Here is a 26,475-nt window from a genome sequence, read left to right as displayed (position 1 = left end):
ACGTTAAACACCGGGGCCAAACATCCTTTCTTTTTGTGAGGAAGTTTGGATAGGGGGTGCCAGCTCAGGTGTTGTCCTGACTGTGGTTCAAAATTACGTGATTCGTCCCAAAATAACCCTAGTGTACCTTTAAAACGGGACGTTAATGTAACTGGACCGAAATTCATTTCATGCGCCTCAATTTGATGCGCATTTTTCTTTCTCCTTTTCCTTTCCTAACTGACTATTTGTCCATCTATCTATTCGTTATTGTTTAAACACTATTTCTCAAAAATGTTATGTAAATGAAATTCAAAGTGTAATCTTTACAGAACGATAGTAGATATATACAAACTTTTGAATTTGCTATGTTTAAAAAAACTACAAAATACTACATATTCTATTCTATTCTATGGTGCATTTAACGTCCTGTATATTACAGAAATTTAAGAAAAATCGAGCGGAGAATATCCCCGCTGGTTTTAATCGCTACCTATCGGGTTATTTTCACTGATATATCATAGCTTATCTTCATGAATTGTATCGCTTTCCACAGCATTTATCGTCCTTCAATTTCGGGATCCCATTATCGTTGCCATGTTTCCACTTGCATCTAATGATACGTACTATTTCTTGATAAAATGAGTTTCATTGTAGCGATATTAATATTTCTTCTTCGTTATTAATAGTGACTAATCCTCTTTCAAGCAAACGATGTGCTAGGGTGAGTTGATACCCGGTTTCGCTATATCAGATAGATTTCTACTCGATTTTACCAGTAACTGAATCCTTTGCCATAGGAATGAAAGCCGATATTCGGGGGGTGTTGGTACTCGCACTTGCACCAAGATTGCAGTTGATTTGATACCACGGTTTGAAGTATTTAGAGCAGATCGAGACTGATATTCAATTGTTCAAGTTACTTTTGCCTGATAATTTTATATATGATACCCCGGAAATCGATTCTTTGCTGCATATAGGTTTTAAAACACTATTTGTTAATAGATATTAGCTATTATTGGTAATGCGCTTTATCTGTAATTGCGGTTGCTAATTTTAATTTTGTATGTTTGTCTTTTAAAAACAGTACTGAAAAGTAAGGAATTGTATAAAATGTAAAAGAGGGACCGACACTAAAAGTTTAATTTTATTTTTAAATATTTCTTTATAAATTTTTTAAGAAAACATTTATATTTTTAATTTTAAAAATATAGTTTCTTTTTAAGTACATTTTTTAAAAAAATCATTATACTATGAAAATTTTATTCATGTTCAATGTTTTATTTTTATTTGCTTTCAATTGATTTTCTAATAATTCTGTTATTTGAGTCACCGATTTGTTTCGAATAATAAATTGTTTAAATCAAAATACATTTAATTATTCATCGAAAATCTTATCTTGTATACTTTTTGTATACTTAATAAACATAGCAAGAAAAGATTTAAAAAAAAATTGTTAGAAATCCCTTTCTCCCATGTACTGATAAGAAATAATACATATGTGGATACTTAGAAAACATATGTATAGTGTAGCCGTGTAGAGCATAGGACTGGGATTAGGTCATACTGAACCAATCCTATACTTTGCATCTTATAGTTGGTACAGAATTTTCTGTAGGAATTCTTCAGTAGAATGTATGCTATTACATACTCATAGCGAACATCTAAGTATAATACAATTGTTTTATCGATATAACAAACAATGCTATATCGATATAATATAGTTTATCAGATTGATGTAGTATTATCCGATTGAGAAAGAATGAGGTCGAGGAGATTATGAATTGGTATCAATTGATTCCAAAAACTGATAGTGAGTATCCGATATTTTAAGTCTGCATCAGTTTTGTGTACTTGATACAAATTATCAGATTGAACAGTATCATCATCTAACAATATCATTTTTAGAACAGACGATTTTTATTTTTATCAAACATTCATGATTTTTTAAATTATGAAGCCAGATATGTTGACGAGAAAAAGCAGAAATAATTCTAGCTCTAATTAATGCAATAAATAAATAAAATAAAATAAGCATCCGTTTATTTTCATTTATTTTTCTTTATTAATGCTACCTATTTTCGGTGCTTTTGCATGTTGTCAAATTTCAGAATTCTATTCTGATGATTTTTTTACATTATCATCAAACATTATTAAAACATTTTTTTTTTATTACTGAGCTGTTATAAGATGAATGTTTTGCATTATTTATTGATTGTATTTATAAAACAAACTGTATTTAATAAAAAAATGTTAAATCATTTCAAGCAGACGATATTTTTATTGTGCAACATTTAGTTATTTAATTATAAAACCAAATAAATGTTCAACATAAATAAAACCTCAATATACAAACGATCATTTTATTTTGAATTCAGAATTATTCCTGGATTATCAAATTTCTTCTTTTTCATGATTACTTTGGACTCATTATCAATTTGTGTAATGCAACAATTCAGTATATCACACTTTGTCGTAACTTATTTTTCATTTTCGATTTATTGATTTGCAAATAGAATCTTTCTTGCTGTTCTGTTGTTTCCGCAGGAAGTGCAATTTGTGATATGACTGAGCGTTTTTTTAAGAAACACCTGGAAGTAAGTCTGTTTATAAATTCTTCCAAGTTAAAATACTTCGAAATGTCTTTGTGAATGTATTAATTTTCCATTGTAAGTACGTTGAATTTTGCATTTTTGGAATATTTACGCTTTTAGTTACTGTTTAATAACATACGCTTTGACGTATAATTAATTTAAAAATGATTGATCTACATATTATGAATTGATTAAACTTGTATTCTATTGATGATAACTTCTATAGAATTAAAGAAATTACATTTATATGAATCCGAAATAAATTTATCGACAAGATATTGTGTGTTAATGAATGAAGTTAGCAATTTTTTTTTATTGTAAAAAACTGCTAATTTGAATCCACAATATTTTATTGATTCCAATTTATCATAAACTTCAAAGAAAATTTAGTCAAAAATTAAATAACATTTTATTAATAAGTTTGAATTTTATTTAAACGCTTTCGTCTTAATGATAATATATTTATATATCGATAAAATTAATCTTTTTATGATTCTAGTTAATGAAGTATTAGTATTTGAAGTATCTGTTTATACAGTGTAGGTTGTGTATTATGTATTATTAGTATAATGAATCGATGAATTACTACGTATAGTTTAGATTTTTATTTTTAGTTTCTTCGCTTCCCAATTGATAGCATCTAACATACAGCTTTTCAGAATTTAAATGAATAGTATTATATAAATTCGTGATTAATTCCTTAATCTGATCTAATGTCCGTAATTTGATCACAACGCATTCTTTGCATCTATTTTTGACAAAGTTAAAGAATTTTAAACATTTTAAATGACAGTTTGATGAATTAAATTTAAAATGTTATTAATTTTTCTCGATTACATAAATGATTTCGAATATAACACAAATATTCAATAAATAAACACACACTTCAAAATTGTGTTAAAATTAATAAACGATTTTTTAAAATAATTTTCAAATCTGATTTTGGAAAGGAAATATTTTTATCTAGCACGTAAGGTTTCTTCACAAGAAACTTTCATATTTTTTAGAAAATTGCTTAATTAAAAATATTTCAAGTTTTTTTTATTACCTTATAAATACTTGCTCCGTTACGGTTTAATTTGTAAATGCGTTAAGAAAAGGGTAACAATTATTTATTGTAGTGATTTCTCTTTTTCTCGTAGCTTGTTTTTACGCTGCTGATAAACTTGCTGAGGATCATTTCTTTTCATATTTAGTCGTAATCATGCAGCTCCTTATCTCGTATTCTGATATTGCTTTTCCTTATTCGTTATGTCGCAGTTTAATCTGTTATGTAAATTTTCTGAATGATAATTTAAGTGCGAATAAGGAAAAATGAACTTTTGAGTTTATTTAGCACTTAAGTCTGTGGCATATAGCAAAGTTTACTAATTTGAAATATTTCTAGGCTTTTCTCTTGACGCTTTTCTCTCATTTTGAGTGGAAAATTTTCATTCTTCATAATTTTATCAAGTGAGGTTCTACAAAACTGTTTCCCTTCCGCTAAACTTAGGAACTGTTCACTTTTTTTGGTAATGCCTTAGAAAATTGATAAGTTTTAATTTTGTATGAAGATGTGGAAGTAATTATATCTTGGATTAATCGAATTTGCTTTTTGAACAATTTTGATTCTATCTTTACGTGGATTCCTTTTTATATATATCAGTGTCATTCTAGCAACAAAGAACAATTTTTCTACAAAATCTTTATTTATTTTACCATACAGTTTACACAGATATAACAAACAATTCAGTGAATTAACTCATCCTCTGGAAGCCATTTATCTCAAACCTTAGACCAAATAAACACATTTCTATTCAGAATTATATTCACTTTTACAATGCTAAGTAATGAAACATTGAGAGACGAGTAGGAAAAACACCTGAAAGTGGAGCCGTTTTTGGTTTCTCCGACTTAACTATTGTACTAAACAGACATTTTATCATTTTTTAAGGAAAATCCCAACTAAGTTGTAGGCAGTTCTTTCTTCTATAGAATTTATGTGAAAGAATTATTTAGATATTCATTATATTTAAAATGTTTATATAAATATCAGTATGCTTCTCTTAAAATATGCATAATTTTTAAACTTTAGACCTATGATTTGAGATAAAATGGAACGTGGTGGAATTGCATCGAAAAAAATTCTCATAAGACATTAATTATTAAAATTTTTTATTCAGCACAGACTTTGTAATTAGTATCAAAATGTAAGTGGGCGTTACTCCCGAGTTATCCTACTTTCTTTTATTAATAATTAAATGGCTGACTAATAGCTAATAAATAATGAAAAAAAAGTTTTAAAAGTCTGAGATTTACTATATATATATATATATGTATATAATATATAATATAAACTTTCTTTCTCAACTTTTATGATAAAATATGATCACTTATTTTGATGAAAAATAGGATTCCTATTCGGAATATCTTTTAGAATTATTAATTTTAGTTGTACGTAGCTCTTTGTTCAATTTGATCAATTACTAGACATCCTATATTATCGAGAACAATCACAGTTTCTAGGTCTTGGCTTGAGCCCTTGTCACATTTAAAGCATCTCTGGATATAAGCATAAGAATAGTTCTGATAATCGTGCAATTTTAATTAAAATCCAAAATGGCGGAGGATTTCTTCCATTTTTACTTTATAGGCAGTTTGTTCTTGCATACTGTGGTAAGCAAAGTTTTTAATTATTATTAAATAAAAAAAGAAACTTTTTGCAACAATTTATGGTACAATCTTGGAATAGTTAAGAAGTATTTCTTACGTTTTGTTAGTTTTTAGTCATTAACGCAAGACGGTTTTGTTTATCTTGTGTCTGCTTTGTTTTATGTCATTTTCTTTTCCCTCAAAGATTCAGAATAATTTATGGGCATCATTTGCATACTGCATTATCGACGTTTGTCGTAAAACTTTCTCACGCCCTTTACTCAAAGAGTAGAGTCTGCATTTTGAATTTTGCATTCTACATTCTTTTTTTATTTTCCGAATGATGAATGACTGAAAGAAACCCTTTACATGCGATTTTCTCCTTCCGTCTAAACAAAAATTTCAAATCATTAATAATTCTGCCTCGAATTTTAACCTTTATTCATTGAAATGACGACTTTAAAGCTTGTTTTAAAAGAGTTCGTTGATGTAGAAACAATGTTTTAAACTTAGAGGGAATCGTCTGATGACTGCCCTTTTATATGAATATTTTATCACTAAATCAAAAGAACTGTTGGGTATTTGACAAACAGTTTAATAGTTTTATTTCATTATTTGCAGTTTATTTTTTAGGTTTGACATAAAGATTTTTTTAAGCTGATATGTCTCTTTTTAATACTTTTTAATGTTTTAAAATTTCGAATTTTTTATTACATTCGTTATTCTTTCGTTCAAATAACTTTGATAAACTTAATGTTGTTTGCACATGTGGTTAATGCAACGAATTTTAGTTAATTATTCCTAATTAGAGATTCAATATTTCAGAATTCTTTAAATGATATAATAGAAAATTATTTATTTGTTCATTCTTATTTTAGCTTATAATTAATATTTAATTATGTTAAACATTTATTAAATATTAATAATTAATTGTAATTATTTGTTCATTTTATTGTAAATTTTGAACTATATTTTGAAATAATTTCCTATTCTTCTTATTTTTTTTATAATTGTTTAATAATATTGGTAAGTATGCTTTTCAAAATTTGAATTAGAAGTCAAAATTATTCTATTTTGAATGAAATCGAATTTTCAATCAAATTTCTATCTCATCGGTTGCACAGAAAATTATTTTAGTCAAAGCACAGATTCAAGAGTTACTGATGCAATGATAAAATATTTTGCATTATGTGGCTTTATAAACTTATTTAAAATATTTTTTTCTGCAGAATTGCTGTGATTATTACTATTATTTTTGTAGATATATAAAATAGAATAGGGTTGCTTAGTATTTGGTGATTATGATTCATTTATTCAGTGAACACCCAGTACAACCAACTTTTTTAGAGCATCAGTTGGCAACTCTAGCCAAAAGAAACTACGAATAGAAGAATTTGAAGAACAATAATAAACATTTCAACGACGACATTGTATTTAATCATTTGTTTGGTGTTGATTGGTCACCATATTCGCTGAATCTGACTAGTTTTATATCTAATATATGAAGTCATTTCATGTATTACTTTTCAAGGAAATGTTAAAACTCTATTTGATAGTCCATAACGATACGAAATATTATGGACGTCAGGTGTCTAATTTGGTATTCATCATTCTCAAATTTTGCACCTTAAAATTATTAGATATTCAACATTGAATAATATTTTTATTTGCAAAATAATGTATGTGAAATGATCTTCTATTAATAGAGTTTTAATATAAATTATACAGATTTTATTTGTTAATGTTATAATTTGTGTCTGATTTTAATGTGTATTTTGCAGGGAATTTTTAATCTTTTTTTGTTCGGAATTTCTTTGTACTTCTGTTAAATTGTTTAAAATTTGGTTCTCAATTCACAATTTAAATAGAAAACGCTCTGAGCAAGTTAAATTAAGTGCAGCTAATATTTAAAGTATAATGCTGTATTAATTAATGTTTTGTTGTGGTATCATATGCTTAGTATTAAAAAAATTTCATTTCAGACAGTTGTTGCAAAAAGTTGACCATATTCCTTTTTTACAATCACAGCAGTATCGTAGTTTATCTGTATTTACTTTTTTTCCTTATTGAAATGATATACAAATTTTATGACATATCGCTTGTGAATTTTATGTATTATGTATAAAATTGCTCCAAAAACCAAGATACATTATTACAACGATTATGCATTCCTAAAAACGTCAAGAATTTTTACGAATATATTGCATATATAAGCGTGGTTAAGCTTATTTCAGTATTATGAATTTTCTTTCTAGTGAAATTCTTATTTTCGTCTTTCCTTGAATCCATAATAAAATATTGATTACAGTCTTCAAATCCTAATAAAACATATTTTTTAATTTGTATTTGGAAAGTTGTAAGAGGTAGTTTCGGCGCAAAAGAGCTTACGTTTTATTTGATGAATCAGTTCTAATTAATTGGCATCAATTGTGATTATTAAGTACCACAGGCTTTAATTATGAAATAATATATTTTTTAATTTCATTTATTAATTTGATTCAGTAGCCTTTTTTGTACATAAAAAGATGATTCAGTGTAATTTAACCTCTTAATTAGAACCTCTTCTATATCCTTCCCTATATATAGGACCTTATATCAGTAACATGAATAGAAGTAATACAATATAGAATGTTTCATTTCTAAGCGTAAATGTATTTTCTTCCTGAACGCGAAAAACCTTGGGTTTCCTAGTTAGACCGGAAAATGCTTTTCCCCGTAATTGGGATGTATCAATAGATCATTTGTGTCGTTATTGTCACTCGTTAGAAACAGAACAGTAAAGGCTTTTATCCATAATTATGATCTATTGATAGATCTTTGTGCCCTTTTTTGTCACTCCTAAATATAATTACAAGTATTTATTTTAAGAGATCTTATTCTTCCAGTTTATTGATCACTTTACTCCCTCTTGTATTCGATTAAAATTCTGTAATTAGGTTTTTAAGAAAGAGTCAAGAAATCAAAATTATTACAGAAAGCCAGATTTTTAATACTAAGTTTTGTTTTTAGGAAGAACGTTGTCTAAATTGATCGTTTGCAGATTGTAAGTTATATCATTTTGAAAATAAAGCTAATATTTACACTTGTTTTCGTTAGATAAGTTGCTTCGAATTTTCGCTGCACATAACCTTAATAATTTTTCCTTATTTTCATTAATTAATTTGTATACTTGAATTAATTTTGTACCAATATCTTTCTTTTCCTGAAAATTGGCTTTGAGATTAATTTAAGAAATCAAAATAAAAATCTTTGATAACAAATAAAAAATTATTTTGAAATATCTCTTATATCCGGTTAATAAAGATGTAATTATTTAATAATATTAACTCTCAGCGGAATAAAAATAGATTTAAATAAAAGCATGTTTAAAAAATATTATAAATATTTTTTAATGCCAGCATGCTTTTATGTTAATTTCATGACACACAGAATCTTCTTACCTTATGCAGTTTTATATTGATTTAAAATGAGAATATCAAATGCGCCAAATGAATTTTAAACAAGAAACATTGCAGATTGTAATTAAATTTTTTTTTAAATCCACTGACAGCTAATTTTTCTTTAAAAATGATCAATAATCTTTTAGAAATTTAAACATTTCGACTAGCAACTCAAATATATAATACTAGCCGCCTTTGGCGACCAGCCGGTTCGCCAATCTTAGTGTTCGTTAAAATTTTAATAATTAAATATTTTATGCAATTCCAACTTCTTCAGCAAAATATTTTATTCTTCAGCAAAATATTTTAAAACTTCAAATTTTGATAGTCATATAATTCACTCATAATATTATAAAGGCCTTCAGTCATAACGTGATATGTATCTCTCTAATTTTCTGTTACCCCTCGTAGAATTTATGCTTTAAATTAAAGTGTAAAGGATTAATCTGCAATTAATATAACAATATTTTTTACTGAAACAAAGCATTTTTTTTAATAATATTATTACTGATAATAGAGTCACTGAGCGTTTAAACTTTATGGGCACTAAAGAATATCTTTCTTAATTTATATAATATCTCAAGAATTTGTCAACAAAATTTTCTCAGATTCATCATGAACGGATCGATTCATTAACAATGTTTCATTTTAAATGCATCAAACACTAAGAAAATAAAATGAATCGTTTAAAATAATCTGTCGAAAACAGGTTTAAAAAAACTACTTAAAAAACGATGTACTTAAAACTATAAGCATATATAAAAATATATATATAACTAACATAAATACAATTTAATTACAAAAGCATGCAACTAACCTAAAAATAATTTAAATCATTGAAAACAGGTTAAAAAAAACTACTTAAAAAACGACGTACTTAAAACTATAAGCATATATAAAAAATATATATATAACTAACATAAATACAATTTAATTACAAAAGCATGCAACTAACCTAAAAATAATTTAAATCATTGTAAACAGGTTAAAAAAACTACTTAAAAAACGATGTACTTAAAACTATAAGCATATACAAAAAATATATAACATAAATACAATTTACTTACAAAAGCATACAACTAACCTAAAAGTAATTTAAATCGTCCGTTGATAATGGTTGCCATGCCAACGATCAGAACACAGTGCGCATGCGTGAATTTTCTTCGCCTTTTACGTAACGCAAATGCGTGAATTTTTCTACGCCAGTTGGGGTAACGCTATGAAGATTAGACATTTTTAATTTCCTTTATTCTGTGCTATTTTAATTCAAAAGTACTTCAGAATGAATCTGAAACATGGATTAATTAACAATGTTTAATTTTAAATGCATAAAACATTAAGAAAATAAACAGAATCGTTTGAAATAATCCGCCGAAAAATCTTAACCCTAGCCTCATTACTGTTGGGAGAAAAAAAGAACTAAAGCCTAAATCATTTGGCGTTGGGGAAAATTGAAGATTTTTTTGGCGGAAAAGTTGGCGGTGGGGAAAATGGAAGATTTTTTTGGCGGGAAAGTTAGTTTTTAATTAATAATTGACTACCCCTAACATTTAGGGGGATGAAAAATAGATGTTGGCCGATTCTCATAGATACCGGATAAGCACAAAAAATTTCATCAAAATCGGTCAAGCCGTTTCGGAGGAGTATGGCAACGAAAACTGTGACACGAGAATTTTATATATTAGATTTTCTCTGAGTACGAACGGCAATACTAAAAAAATAATATTTTCTATCTTTGAAGTATAATTGATATTTAATGTAAAGTTAAATAATAATTAAATGCCGCAAAACTTTCATTAAAACATTTCTTACTCTTCAGTATTTGCATTCAAAATTTGAGTAGTTATAAGTTAACATTTTCACGCATGAAATCAGCGTGTAGAAAAAAATATATAATATTTTAAAGAATTTTTTTTAATTAAGTAAACATGTTGTACCAAAGAATTGTGATATCTCGTAGTTTTTCGAATTACAAATTTTCCCAAACGATTTTTAAAACCACCAAAGGACGATTTCTAAATGCTTTTTAAAAAATGACACAAAATTTAAAAGAATTTGTGAAAAGGGACTTAAATTTATGTTGACAGGCTGAAATGTGAACTCTTATCAGCTAATTTCATTCTTCATTCAAAATATTGGCAAATAATAATCATTTGCTGTATTTCTCAGGTAAATATCGACAATATTTTAATTAATATGATCATATTTCGATTCAAGCTTTCTTTTGAATGTAGGAGTTATTAAAATTTACTACATTTAGCAATTGCTGAGTCTAAAGTATGTTTTCATAGTATTTATTTCGTATTATTTCATTTTCTATTAAAATACACAGCGCATGATTGGACCAGTTCTTTTCAAAAAGTGATTTTTATATGAAAGTTTTTTTTCTTTTTTAAACAATATATGCTTGTTTATCTTGATATTAGAGAAGAAGAATTATTTAAAAATAATTACTGTTAATATTCCTATGCAAAAAAAAAAAAAAAAAAAAAAAAAAAAAAAAACGGTCTTTTGAAAAAATTTTTTATGTGATTTCGTTTTAAAAACGATTAATTCTTCGTGAATTATATAAGTAGCGTTATAAATTCTCTTACCGATTTTCATAAACTTAATTTTTATTAATATTTGTAATAGTATTTGATTAATTATTTGAGGAATTTTATTTTTTGCTTTTTAGTGAGTTAATCAATTATATTGGTATTATCAGGGTTTCTTTTTTTTTTTTTTTGTCATAATTTTTTTTTAGATAAGCTAACAGAAGTTCAGTTGGGAATCCAAACATCATACTCTGTCGATTTATTGACTCTCTTCAATATTATTCATTTTTTTCCTTACCTGGTTTCACTTTTCATTACATTTTTATACACATTATCACTTTCATTACTGAACATGAAATATCATAGGAAAATCGTGGTTAATAAAATTTAGAGAAGCGTATTTTACACTTATTAAAATGTGAATTTAATGTAAAATGTGGGATTAACCCTCTAACCTTTAGTGACTCTTAATCTAAAATTATATTTCTACAAATTTAAATAAATTTATAATATGTTTGGTGAACTAAAATATCTTTCCGTATTTGGATAAAAGTTATCTGTAATTTATAGCGATTGATGAATGATTAGAAATATGTTAAATAACTGAAATTACAAGCGTAGATGTTTTCATTTAAAGAAAGAAATTTAATCTTTAATGATTGAAATGACGTTGACATTTTTAGAAGAATCTTATTGCTGCTTTGCTTAAATTTAATTTGTTACGTTAAATTTCTTGGCTGACCATAAAATTTGGCCGAATCATGTTTATGAATTAAAGTATCTGAGCCCTGTCTCTGAGGGACGCTGATGAGTTAAAGTAATGAATACCAAGGCTACTCTCCTATTGAATGTAGGAAAAGAATTGTTAGTTTCATTTCACCTGAGAAAACCAATTCCGACGTGCTTTGTGACTTTCAAATCACTTCCATTTAATTAAGAGATAGAAAGCGGAAGAGGAGCGTCTTCCTGCGTCCCACCGTCTCTGTTTGAATAACAATCCATTCCCTTGACGGTTTGTTTTGGTCAGTTAACCCTTTTTTTGTGTGTGTTTGCGTTAATCATTGAATTAGGGGGCATTTTGATATCTTTGTTTCTGTCATTTTAGTGCTGAAAATGTTTTTTTTTTTTTTAAAATTGAACTTGCGTAATTTTTTTTTCTTGAGAATATACAATAAAACTGGTTTTATTTTAACTACAATATCTGATTTCTCACTCCCGGATTATGTGGGTTATAGTGTCATTTTTATATAGGGATTTGTATGCCAAAAACTAAGCACTGAAAAATATACGAAATTTTGATGTAGCAGTTTGAGACAAAAGTGATATATTGCATCTTGTGACAACATACAAACGATAATTTGAGAGCCGATGTATCTAACTTTTATAGGTCTTTTTGCACCAAAGAAAAATTTTAGAAAATTTTACCTAAGCATTTTGATGTAATAGTAAAAGTATTAAATCAAATCCAAACGCAATCATTTACTTTTTTTTTATTTCTGATCTAATTATAAATCCTTAAGAAAAAAATTCATTCTTTCTCTCTCTCCTTTTCTTGATTATTAACGATTTTTTTTTCTTTCTCTCATAGAGTTTTTAAGTTGTGGCCTGTGTATAAAGCCGTATTTTACGCTTAGCTTTTATGTGAAATGTATCACGAGTATGTATGAATTTTTTTCTAAGATGATGCTTCAATTGAAAAAGAGGGTTGAATACATAAAATTTGATTTTTCATCTTTTTGTTCACTATAACAATAAAAAATAAACTGTTTATATATGTGTAAAAAAAAAAAAAAAATGGTCTGATAAAACTTTACAGAACTTTAAAACGTGAACTTTTAGTGGGACCTTGTACGAATTATATTTAAACTTCTGTTTGAAGCCTTATCGTTTGATTTTGGTTATTTTCACATAAGTGTAGACAATAAATAAATGATGTTACTTCCCGCTATTACGGTAGACAGAATTCGATGAAATTCATCATTCGATCATGTCTAGGTATTTATCTTGCCTGTCTTCTATTATTAAAGCTTTGTTTGTAAAAGTGAATACGATATTAAATTTTAAATTTTGATTCAAAGAACCATTATATATGATAAATTATTCATCGAATAGCTTTAGAAGTGGATAAAAAAATTATATTTTCGAAATTGTAATTTATTGAATTTGTTTTTACATGATATTGCTTATAGGTTGGATGGACTTATAAATTATGTGGTGCATCATATGGAAAGCAAAAATCATTCTAAGATTCTTGCTTGACAGATATTTGATGTTAGAATGAGCGACGGATGTCCGATTATGTAGACTAGGTTGTCTGATGGGGGTTGACACAGGCAATTCGATTTAAAAAAATTGTTGTTAGTTACCGAAGAAATATGTAAAAATATGCGACTTATATTAGTTATAAAACATATAAACATAATTCTAGTACTTTGTCATGTATAATTGTTTCATTACACTTACTTAGTTATTTCAATGTTTATAAACACCAAAAAAATAAAATATTGGATGCAAACGTAAATGTCGAACGGTCATAATATTAAAAAGAAATAAACATTTTTACAAAGTTATTGATGCAAAATAATAAATAACGAAAGAAAAATAAAGAAAAAGAAAATAAAATGTGTTAGTGTTCAAAATTAAATTAAATCAAATCAAGTTAATTAAATTGTTCCAAAAGTGGGGTTTCATAATGGCCTAAGGCCCCAAAATGCCTGAATCCGCAACTGTCTAGATCTTTCAAATATGGCATGAATATACTTTTTGAACAGTTCATTAAGAAAGAACTTTTCGAAGTTTTAAATAAATTAATTAAAAATTAATTGAAATTTTAATTTTTCACAATGAAAAAACCGTTTTCACATTGCTTACTAACTAATGTTTTAACATATTTTAAAACATTGGATTTGTTTTAACATGTAGTTGTTTATAAATTATTTTTCACATATAATGTTTTTAGGGTTCCGTTCTCACCCTAAATTGCAGGATGTGAAAAATTGTTCAGCAGAATAATGAAACAATTGATGCAGTCAAAATTGACGAATCAAAGCTCAATCATATTGCAATGTTTTGAGCTAGATTATTTTCTTTTTTACTATGTTTTTGGATTGATTTAGATAAAAAAATATATTTCTTAATGAGGTATTTCATTTTAGAAACGCTTATCGTTCTGTATGCTTAATTAACGGATTCCCAAATTATATTTTATGAACTTATTGTAAATTAATAAGAACTTTCTATTCTGTTCAATATTTGTTTTTATATATTTTGGATTAAATGTAGTGGTTTTACTCTATTTTTTTGTATTATTTATTAATATATTTAATGAATAACTAATGCACTAAGCTTTCTTCTTCACTTATTATTTTTTAAAAGAAAAAAAAAGGCGGGAGGGAGGGGAATACAAAATTAGTAATATCAATAATCAGTACTTTAATCAAAAAACGAACTAGCTTTTCTTCAAATACCAAATACCTTCTCACCATTAAAAAATAATCAGTACCTACAATAGATTTTTCTTATCTTAATGTTTTCAACATTTCTCTTTTTATTCTTATTTGAATACATTTACAGTTGTATGTTCTTAATGAAAATGAAGGAGGATTTGCTATGAAAATTAAACTTTTTCTTTTGATTCAGTGTTTTCTTTATCTCTAATTTAAAATTTCTCTCCTCTTTTTTATAATGTATCTTTCATTTCTCTTTCTTGTCGAGATGTCATAATATTCCTTTCATCTAAGAGCAAATTAGAACTTCCATGTTCTTTTTCTATCAGTGAAATTTTTGCCTTATTATTATTTCAAAAAAAAAAAAAATCACCGATAGCATCAAACGGGGAAAAAAAACTGATGTAACGTTGAAGTTCTAATAAAAAGCATTTACCTTTTTTAAGATTCGTGAGAAACAAGCAAAAAAAGTAGTCTGTGGTTTAATGGACATTTTATGTTCGTTAATGATTGAAATGAAAATCTCTGTTAAAGTTTTCTGCTTATAGAAAAAAAGAATGAAAGAAATTGGCTTCGGTAAATTTGCGAACTATTTGCTTCTTTATTGATCAACGGTGCTTCTATGTATTGGAGATCTAATGGGTTTCTATCTTATAGACTTCAAGTTTTGAACATTATTTTTTATTATACGAGAATTTGTAAGTTTGTAACAAAGCAATTGAGTTTTCAACTTTCTTTTTAATATATAAATCTTAAAATTTTTATTGAACAAATAATGAAGCGCATCCTATTTACTCTCTTGTAATTTCGTAATTATATCTGAGTTTTGTGCGTGTTTTAAATTATTATTTTTCCTACTCAATATTTTTTATTATTGATTTTTTAACTTTATTAGTTATGAATAATTTAAATGTTGGAGTAATGGAAAATTTGTTATGAAAATACCCGCTAGCTATGGTTTATTGCTAAGTGTTAAAAAAACCCCCTAGAAATATTAAGATAAAGATTAGAAAGAATTTTATTGGCTAGCTTTAAAACTCGTTTGAGTATTTACATTTTAAAAGTTTCCATCACAATTATTGTATTTTCTAATCGTACATGCAATGAGTGTCTCTAACCTCACTCTCACCCCTCCCCCCCCACCACCAGTAATTTTTGAAGGTTTTCTAAGAATGTTTTGATAGTAAACATTCTCCATTGAATTCTTTCTTGTTTACTTTTTTTTTGTCATTATTACCACAAAAATATTATATTTATATACCCTACTTTCCCTAATTAAAAGAGATACAGGAACCTGCTAACTTAATTCATTTTCGCCCACATTATATTCAATTACTAAACTACAGCAATTTATCATTTAATGACCTACTGGGAATATTTTTTTCCCCCTGTACAATTCATAGAATCTCGCAAAATATTAATTTTTCACTTCGTTTTTATTTTACTTGGCAATTTTTCTACTTAGTCCGTTGTCTCAAGTGCATCATTAATTTATTAATTTGTTTGCATTTATTCAACTAAATTTTATCTGCTACGCCCACAAAAACGTTTAATAGTATAATCTTGTTATGTTTATTAATATTGTACCCTATGCCTTAAAATTTTGGATTGCTATTATTTTATTATCCTTTTTCAATTATGGTTTTGTTTATCAACTTCATCTAAGGAATAGGTTCTTATTTTGTATACGAAGTGTACGTAGAGGACAAATACTGAAACAATCAAACAATTTCGACGTTGAGATTTTAATAAATCTCTGTTTTAGGACTCTCTGAGATCGACGATAGGGAAAAAAAATTATTTTTGAAATTATGCTTATTATATTGTGTATCTGAATATAATAACTCAAAAACGTAAAACATTAGATCGATTGGGGAAATTTGGTTGTTTTATTTATACCAATATATTATTTTTCTCCTGAATCGAATATAGAATTGAATTTAGGATAAAATTCGAAAAGGTTCTTCTTCCGTACCCGATTCTTTTAATAATTATCTGATAATCGGTCAAACATCTCCATATCTATAGTGATTATTTTTGAAAGCTTGTGGTTGAAATCGAATAAAAATAGGCATATTTTTTAATTACTTTGCTAATTCATGTATGTATGCAGTTGTGATCTCACCTTGTGGAGTTATATATATATGAGTTTACATATATACATGTATTATAATTAAAAATAATTTTTTTACGAACATGAATATTAAAAAAATTATTTTTTATGAATAACATCACCGGTTAGATAGTTTTGTGTTCGAAGAATAACTTTTTTCAGAGGAAAGTCGTGAAAACTATCGTTGGTAAATATAAAATTGAAAAATTAAAACACAAATGACTATTTTGCCTGTGTAAGATAATTTTTGACATATTTTTCATGTCATTTTTAAAATTTTGACCAAAGTCAGTCGAAGACCTTTAAGCCACTATCAAAACTTCGACAAAATGTTATTTCATCCTTGGCTATACTTCTCTCTCTCTCTCTCTATATATATATATATATAACGAGTGATATTAATATATATATAAGTATGGAAGAAAGTTTATAGGGAAGACGTCCTCGACTTCTTTATTTGGATACATTGCTATTTGCTATTATTTAAGACACTGTGTAGAAAAAAGAAGCATTGATTTGAATTCTATAAGTACGTGTATTTATGATTTGGAATGGAATGAGTATTAATACATTAGGTATTAGCATGAAAATATATAAACGTTATAAAAATGCATCTAAGTAAGTAAGAATAAATAACAGAAGTAAATAAGAGGAAAATGGAAAATCAAAACTATATTAATTAATAATTTTATTAGCTCTCTCCGCTCATAGTTATTGTGATAACTTATATTCGAATAGCCAGGAAGACAGACATCCTGTAAACGGATTTACTCAAAATTTGATTAAATTCTACAAATTCGTAGTAAAGACCGTGTACTAAATTTCATCCGCTTAGCTCAAAGCGTTTTTGAGTTATATTTGTCACCGGCAGACAGACATTTTCCGAGAATGTGTTGTTTTTCGAACTCATGAAGGTCTGAAACATGGAGATTCATCAAAATCCCGAGTTTGAATTTTTTTTGATGATTATTATATTTTCTCATATACGTAGTATATGAGAGAGTAAAAATACTGATTGCCAGCCATTGGCTCGAGTAAATATTTGGAGGTATTTCTTTTAAATCTATGTAGAACGGAGGAGTTGGGGCAGACATTGGTGAGGAGATGCAAATAAAAAACGAAATAGCATAAAACATTTTATTTCAATTTCTTGGATCCTCGATCAGCCCAATGCTGAGTTTACAATACTTTGAAAAATGTCTTTTCGATGCCATGCTCTTAGAAACCTGGATTTGTTTAACTTCAAGAAATGTCTCATGCATTCTTCAAATGTTTCTTTTCCTCCCACAAAACAAATACATTTTTCTAGAATTTTATATGCTTTATTCATATTTGGCCGGCATAAGGGTTCAGGAAATTCAGTTTTGTTCTAGTAAATTGAACACTGACTTGTCAAAAATAAACTTTAAAAAAAATTTCATATTTTAGTTTTAGATTGTTACTTTTAGATAGCTACTAAACTTTTACTAGATACGGTGATTAAGTTTTTCATTGTTTCTTATCACACCATTTATTTCAGTAAAATTTCTGCACAGTTATTTTGTGAAAACCCTTTGTATTTATCTTTTTTTTTTTTTTTTGTAGCTGCATACCCTTTGAAGCTTGGAGTTAAAAAGATGAATTTCATTCCCAATTTCGACTGTTTTTTTAACACGTGAAATCTCCATGGAAAGTTTTAGTTCTTGCGTTCGTTTTTACTTTCCTCGCTCTTGCGAATATTATTAAAGCAATCCCACTTCTTTTATGCTCCAATCTTTAGAAATTCGAAAATGGTTAGGTGGGAGAATAAAAATTTCCTTTATTTATCTCTTGACAAAAAGAAATCCATTTTGACGATAGGATTTAACTTTCCTATTATAATCCCTTCCTGCAGGCAAGGTATACAGAAAGCATTGTAATCGTTAAAAAAATTCGTACTTGGGATTTTGACGGATTTCCACGTTTTAGATCTTCCTGTGTTCGAACAATGCATTTTTGACACAATGTGTGTCTGTAACAAAGATAATTTAAAAACTTTTTGTATTAGACTGATGAAGTCTTGTATATGGTCTTTAAACTGTTGTCGATTTTCATCATATTTACTGAGAAATCCATTCAGAAGTATGTCCAGCTGTTCGAATATAAGTTAACACAATAACTAAAAAAATGAAGAGATTTATATGAATAAAATTTGGTAGACGGATTTAATATCTAAAGTGTAATGCCTATCAAATTTGGTACCAAATTCATCTTCAATTTGACTTCTGTCGATATGTACATTCGTAAAAATGTAAACGCATTGACTTTATTATATTATATTTGGTATGTGATTTTGTGACTACATTTGTAATTCTATTGAAATTTTGGTTTTAAACGGTTGGAAAAAGGTGATCAAAATACAAATTCAGTTTTCGGTTACTTGTATTTAAAGAGAAACAGAAAAAAAAAAAAAAGTATGATAACTTCTTTCCCAGTTTCAAGTTGAGCTCTTTATTCATATTCATTTTTGCAGAGTGGAAGACATTATTCAACTTTTAGTTACTGAAATCGCTTCAGTTGTTTGGAAAAATATTTTATTGACTCTAAATGAATATTTAGTCGTTTTTCACATTCTTCATACTTATTAGATAGAACGACGAGGTCGCCCCTCCTTAAAATTTAAAATCTATTGTTACTAATAAAAGAGCAAATGTATTTAACTTTACAATTGGAAGCATTTTTATTTCTTAGAATTTATTATTTTTATTGAGACAACGTAAGTTTTCGTAAATTAGGGCTAATGTGGTTTTAAACTTTCTGATTTTTTTTGTTTGTTTGTTACGAACGTAATAGATCACGATGGAAAAATAGTGATAATACAACGCATAATTTATTGATAAATAATATCATCAATATTTTTTATTGGCTGCTTTAGCTATGAAGTTTTCGAGAAATTTTGAATTATTACTACTTTAAAATTTTTATTTGCATTTCAAAACGTGGAATATATTATAGACACTTTCTGATATATATTATTAAAAAGAAAGGAAGTCTTCTTTTTAGTTTTAAACGAAGCAAAGTCTTTTGTTATTGATATAAAGGTAAAAATTCTTAGGATTAAAGTATTTTATTGCTTTTCAATTAATATACTACATACATTTATTCTATTTGAAATTTTTTGCATTAATTTTTCGCCATATTTAGAACATAATTTATTTCATAATATTGAGAAAATGATGGCTAGTTCCGCTGTTTATCAATTTATTTCATATACCATGCAATCTATTTTGAAATATTCTCAACAAATAATCATCCATTGAAGATGCTGAGCAATACACGTTTGCAATAATTTTTCCTTGCCTTATATATAATAATAATAATAATAATAATGTAATATATTCACATACAAGAGGTGATCGATAAAATGTTATTATCCCTATTATCATATTGTTTTTCCAAGTTAAGCAACGGTGGAGTAAAATTTAAGAAACGAAGAAGGTAAACAAATAGTAATTAAATTACAAATAGTAAAATATAGTAAATTAATTACAAATAGTAATTTAAAAAAAATCTGAAAGACACACGCGGGTGAGGGGGGGGGTATATTGGAGTATACAGTTTTCTATTTCAAGATGACTTTTTCTCAAAACACTGGAAGTTCATGATTTTGAACGCAAATATCTCCATCAATTTTACCGATAACACCATGAAATTTTTTACTTTGTTTTTATTATGTTGCAATTTATATTTTTCTAATTAGACTTTTTTGGCCAATATCCTTTATTTATTTATTTTTGCAACTTCTTTATTTCGCCTCTAGGCTCTGTAACCTGTCTCAATAAATTCAACATATCACTTTACTATAGAAACAAGTTACTTCCCGGGCTATAAGAGAGGTGTCATTTTGAATTTAAAGGGCTTCAAGAAAGGAGCTTGAATTTAAAGAACTTCACCATTCACCCTGCTTATGTATGTGTACATTCTTTTCTCGTAACATTTGCTCATTTTCTCTTACTGAGTTTTCATGCCTTTATACAATTAAAGGTAATAAATAAATAAAAAAGAACTTTTAATAATATTATTCTGCTCTTTCAGTTTGGCTGGTAGAATGTACTGTCATTCAATGAAATCGGGATTAAAGTCGGAAGCGTCAATTTATTTTTGTTTGCAGTTGAAAGTGGTTCAAGTTAAGGCACAAAATAGGCTTTTCACGAAATGACATATAAGTAAAAGTATCTCCGTCTTTGGAAATTATTAGAAGTGGGTTATTTTTCATTAAAAATTTTCTGTCAATATTTTATTTATCCTTAAATTATCTGTTAAAAAACAGGTATTTCGTCACCTATGCAACAACTTGCTAATATTTAGTTGACGAAATCGGTTTACTGAAAGTAACCAAAGATGAGTTTTGAACTATTCTTTGTAATCATTTTATAAAAGATTGTACGATTTGTAAATATTTCTAGTATAATACTCCAACTAGAAATAAAAGTTATTTTCATTAAAAAATTTCAGCAATTTTTTTCAGCTGTAATTATAATTGAATTCTCCTGATTAGGTTAATGTAAGCATCTTCGATTACAATTTCAGGCTTATTACCTTTCAAATTTTCAGTTTTATAGAGATTCTCCAAAAATTATAGTCTTTATTACCTCTTTAAACGAGCAAAGGTATTTTATGATCTCTTCATTATTTGAAAACTTAAACAAACCTCCCATTATTTCCCGTAAATGGGAAACTTTTCTGTCGATATTATTCTATTATCTTCTATACCCCCCCCCCCTTTTCGTGGTGAACTGAACACAAATTCCTCGAGAGACCACGGCAAATGTTTTATCACTTTGAAACTAAATTCTTCTCCTAGAGCTTTTTAATGGCCAACTTTACGAAACAATAAAAATACAGTTTTGAAATAGATTTACCATAAAACCCGGCCGCCATCATCGACTTTTCTGTATCTACCGAATGCAATTTTCTCTCGATCCCATGAGATTCCAGGCTCGATTCTTTCATTTGATGGACGCGTTAGAGTACCGGCGTGCTCGTCAATATGACCACTTCCAGAGACTCTCCTCTGACAATTCCTGGGAATCCGTGATGTGAACACAATTCGCAATATTGCCAGGAATCTTGTTAGAGTGGAGCATTTCAGACTAGGGACGATTAAACAGAAAAGTAAATGTGATGAAGATTTAGGGAGATGGCAAATATTTTAGTTATCTTCTTTCACTGCCAACTAAGATAAGCTTGAAGCTGAAATAATCTGATAATTTAGCTGGAATAAATTGCTTTTTTATATTGCATCAGTGAACGATTTTCTTTTTATTGGTAGAAATCCAAATATCGGCTGTCGCAGTGGGAGTTGAGTTTCTGTTTCTCGTATTGCAATAACTGGAATTAAAGTTGAAGATTGCAAACTAATAGGTTCGGGTTGTTTGAGTTGATGATCACGTTTAGGTTTTTTCGTTTGGCTAGAATAAATTGCATATTTTTACTATATCAGTGAATGATATCGTTTTTATTGATAGATGTTCAACTATTGGCTGTCACAGTGGGAGTTGAATTTCTTCTTCACGTTTTGCAATAAATGGAATTGAAATCGAAGATAGCTAACTAATAAGTTCTGGTTGTTTGATTTGGTGATGGTATTTACATTTTTTTGTACGCTGGATTTAATTTTTATTTCACTAAATGTCCTCTCCTCGGGAGGCACCTCGAAATAAGGATGAGAAGCTTCCGGCATGTTGGTTGGTTCTCGCCACCCTGCAGGGTACACGAAATGGTGGGGGTCTGGTTCCTCCCATCGATGGCAGGACTGAAAGGTTGTACCGTGGTATCGTGGTCGGTGGTGGCCCTTAGGATTCAACCACAGTTACTTCCAGTTTTACTGTTGCTACGGTTCGGTCATTCAGTATTATTTATCCGTGTGCCTTCAAGCGGATCGGAGAGTCAGTGATATGACTTATTCCACTAAATGAAGTCGAAATTTTACTGAATACATTGACGCATTAAATTGTTTTTATAGTCTGATCTTTCTTTACTTAGCTTCTTGAATTAGCTCTTCCATGATGAATTAATCTTGCATTTGACGTTTTCAATTTTTTAAATCTTAGGATTAATTTACTAATATTTAATTAATTATATTATTTAATACTATAGATACACGTCGATCTGGTACACTTCTAATCTTTTAATAAAAACAGAATAAAAAAAACTCTTTTGTTTTACAAAAAGTTGCTTATTTCATCGTTCGCGAATTTCAATTTCCTCGAGCTTTAGAATGTTCTCTACTTTTTCCTTTCCTGATGATTCGAAAAACTAAAACTCATGAATTCTAGTTTTTTTCTGACCTCCTTTCTTATTTACTATTTTTCTGGCTTTTAAATTTTCTTTGTTCGAAATAAATTAGATTTTTGTTGTTTTAAAAGGATTTTTGTCTATGAAGTTGAGTAAAATCAAAATAAAACTTGCATCTTTTCTACTAATGCAGACATAATTTTTTGCTTAGAGTTATCCATTTTCAGAATAATTCTATTTTTTATAATTAGTTGTGCTAAAATGTGTAAACTTTAAGCACTTTGCTCTCTCTGTCTTGTCAATTTCTACTAATTGATTGAGTGAAAGCTGTTGAGAAAATTTTTTCAAAATTAGTTCCGAATTATTATAAATCATCTGGCAGGTTTTAGTGAAAGTTTCATGACATTTAATTAAATTGTGAACTTTTTTTTCATTTATTAAAAACTCTTTTCATGGATAGAAAAGATAGATTTATCTTTATTGTTACTATTCTTAGTGAATATAAATATTATGGATATATAAATAATTTTATTTATTTTTTTCAGAATTGTCTCTCACATTATTAAGTTGAATTTTATATCTTTCTTTGGAAATTTTTTATAACTTAAGAGAAAATTAGGCTTCAATAGTTTTTAAACATCGCTTACTGCGATTTGTGATATTTCGAGAAACTACGAGATTTAAAATATAATTTATGCACTGATATTCTTATTACTTACTAGCCGCCTTTGGCAACCAGCTAGTTCGCCAGTATTACCGCTCGTTACAATTTTCAATTAAATATTTTAAGTAACTGGTCTAGATTCTCAAACAAAACATTTTTAATCTTCAAATTTTGATAGTCATACCAAACTTATACTGTTGTTTAGATCGTTTCGTTCAATTTACTATATATATATTTTGCTAATTTGTTGTCATTTCCGGTAAAACTTCAACTTTAATTTAAAGTGGAAATGATGAAATTGCAATTAATATAAAGATATTTTTTACTAAAACCAAGCGTTTTATTTTATTTATCATCTTTATTGTTATTTATTTATTATTATTATTATTATTGAATATGAGTATTGCAAACAGAAAGTCTTATGTGAACTACAAAATATTTTCCATAATTTATGTAATATCTCAAACAATAATTAAACAAAAAATTCTCAGATTCAGCATAAAATTCAGCTTTTAGTTTTGCTTTCAAAAGGAATGAAATGAAATCAATAATAATTTTTTGTTCCGGCCTATAAATATGTTTCAAAAATTATGAAGTCTAAATTTAATGCAGTAAGGTATCATATTCTGAGAAATATTCTGGACACACCAAATTTTAAATAAATGAATGAATGTTTCTATTTTCCACGATGAACTAAGACTTATTTATGAAGTTTTGAATGTTAAAAATTTAGAAAAACTCAACATTTTCATAATCTTAGGCGAATTAATCTTGAGAAACCTGCGCGCTGATTGGCGTATTTTCTTTGAAACGATCGTTGGAAAATTTAAAATTATCCTTTTTTTTATTGAATAGTGATATTCAAATTTTCATAAATCAGTCAGTTTAAGTGATTGATTTAGTTGATTGGAAATTAACTCTTTATTTAAAATATTAGTGTTTCAAGAACATTTTGTTAATCGTGATTTCCACAGCAGAAGCTTTATGTAAAATCAAAAATTCGTTATTTATTAGAGCATTTATTGAATCAAGTTACATAAAATATAATCATTTTTCATTTAGACCATTTTAGCAAATCTGTGTCTTACTAAAGGTTTACAAATTAGCTGTGTGGCCCTGATTTGAATGGATATCCTGTTCATATTAAACGAAACTTGCCTTAAAATAAAACTGATTTATTGGATTAATAATATAGAGAGTGGTAAAGATCATAAAATAATTTTTCTTGAATTTGTTTTTTTTAAAAAATAATATTTCATATTTGTTTCATTTCCTACTGACACGTGCCCAAAACTATATTTTTGCAGATTTCATTTCCAAAAAGATTTAATTTATTTTTAATTGGAGCTTTAATCAATGTGATGGCAACACTTTGTAAAAATCTAATTTTTTCCCATGAATGCGAAACGTGCTATGCAGCTTAAATTTTATTTTTATTTTGTACGAAAAAAATTGTTGAAAAATATAGTTAAAATATTTATTTAAAAATTCATTAAAAATAGAAAGATAATTTTAAGGTTAAAACATTGGTATCATTTAAAAGATAAATGTTTAATCTTTAACTTCATGTAAAAATCTTTTTTGTGCGGTAATATTTTCGGAAGTTATAGCAGAAACACGCCAAAATTTCGTTTAATTTTTAAATAAATAAAATTCTAATTAAAAATTCGGAAAAAATAACGTCCAGGTGCACATTCCCGGCCTCCAAGGTATACACATGCCAAATTTAGTAGCTGTAGGTTAAATGGTCTGGCCTGTAGAGCGCCAACACACACACAAACACACACACACACACACACACACACACACACACACACACACACACACACACACACACACACACACATATATATAAAATTACGCAAAAAGGAAAAACAATTTTATTGCTAGAAAATCTGTTGCTGTGAATTTATTTAATGTACTTAGAATTTATTTAATTCCGTCTATTGCGTTATTTTTATTTTAATTGATAACTTCTTATTTGAAATTAATTATATGAATGTAACCTTTCCAAAAAAGTATTAGATTATAGGCAGGATTCATAATCCAAAAGCGGACTGTGAAATTTCAGGATTACTTATGATTGATTTTTTTTTTAATAGATGCAATTTTATATTTTAATTTAGCTATACAATTGGAAAAAGTTTCTTCTTTACGTTTTTTTTTTTTTAAAGAACCTTTAGTGCGAAACATTGTAGCATGATAAAATGAAATTCCTACCTCTAGTCCGAAACATCGTAACGATATTATCTTTTGAGGATGACTTCTTCTATATTTAGATTATTTTAAAAATTTGTTCTTAATTATATAGCAACGATAATTTCCATATAAAAAAAGTATGTAATATCGTTACAGAGGACCTGCTCATAAACTCAATAAAGCACTGAAAATTTTTGTTGTAGAATATATTAAAAAACATTTTTGAAAAAAAAAAAATATGACAGAAAAAAAAATTACCAGTAAAATTGGTATCATTTGAAAAGCTTATTTTTTCAAATTTAAAAGAAATGTGATTTTGCAATTGTATGCTTTGAAGTTATTATTGAACTGAGGAGGAATTATTGAGGAAATTATTATAATATATCGAAAAAAAAAAAAAAACACATAAAATTTTGATTGATTTTTAGTATTAATAATCTAATTAAAAATTTGAAAAATTCCTTTTTTTTAGTAAGCACATACTATCATTAAATTGACTAAGTGTCGAATTTACGGTTTAAAAAAGTTACGGTTAAAAAAAATCCTGAATAATTACTTCGATTTATTTGATCAAAGTAGAATATATTGTGCTTGATTTAATTCCCTTGAAATTTGTC

At 27.3% G+C, this 26,475-nt stretch overlaps 1 protein-coding gene across 5 annotated transcripts in view; it reads left to right on the top strand.

The window, feature by feature from the left end:
• Positions 1 to 26,475, top strand: part of LOC129963493 (protein phosphatase 1 regulatory subunit 16A-like) — a 263,335-nt gene that overhangs the window by 73,970 nt on the left and 162,890 nt on the right. The window contains exon 2 of one of the 5 annotated variants that reach the window (XM_056077906.1): positions 20,519 to 20,667. The exons of 3 other annotated variants lie outside the window; for them this stretch is intronic. The gene's annotated coding sequence lies outside the window, so the exon portion shown is untranslated. Of the gene's footprint in view, positions 1 to 2,557; positions 2,577 to 20,518; positions 20,668 to 26,475 lie in introns of those variants that run through there. One more of the 5 variants, XM_056077911.1, reaches the window with a different exon arrangement.

The sequence above is a fragment of the Argiope bruennichi genome, chromosome 3 (genome assembly GCF_947563725.1).
Source record: "Argiope bruennichi chromosome 3, qqArgBrue1.1, whole genome shotgun sequence".
Taxonomy (NCBI): domain Eukaryota; kingdom Metazoa; phylum Arthropoda; class Arachnida; order Araneae; family Araneidae; genus Argiope; species Argiope bruennichi.
Note: the sequence above shows the minus strand (reverse complement) of the source record. Positions and strands in the feature narration are given on the sequence as shown.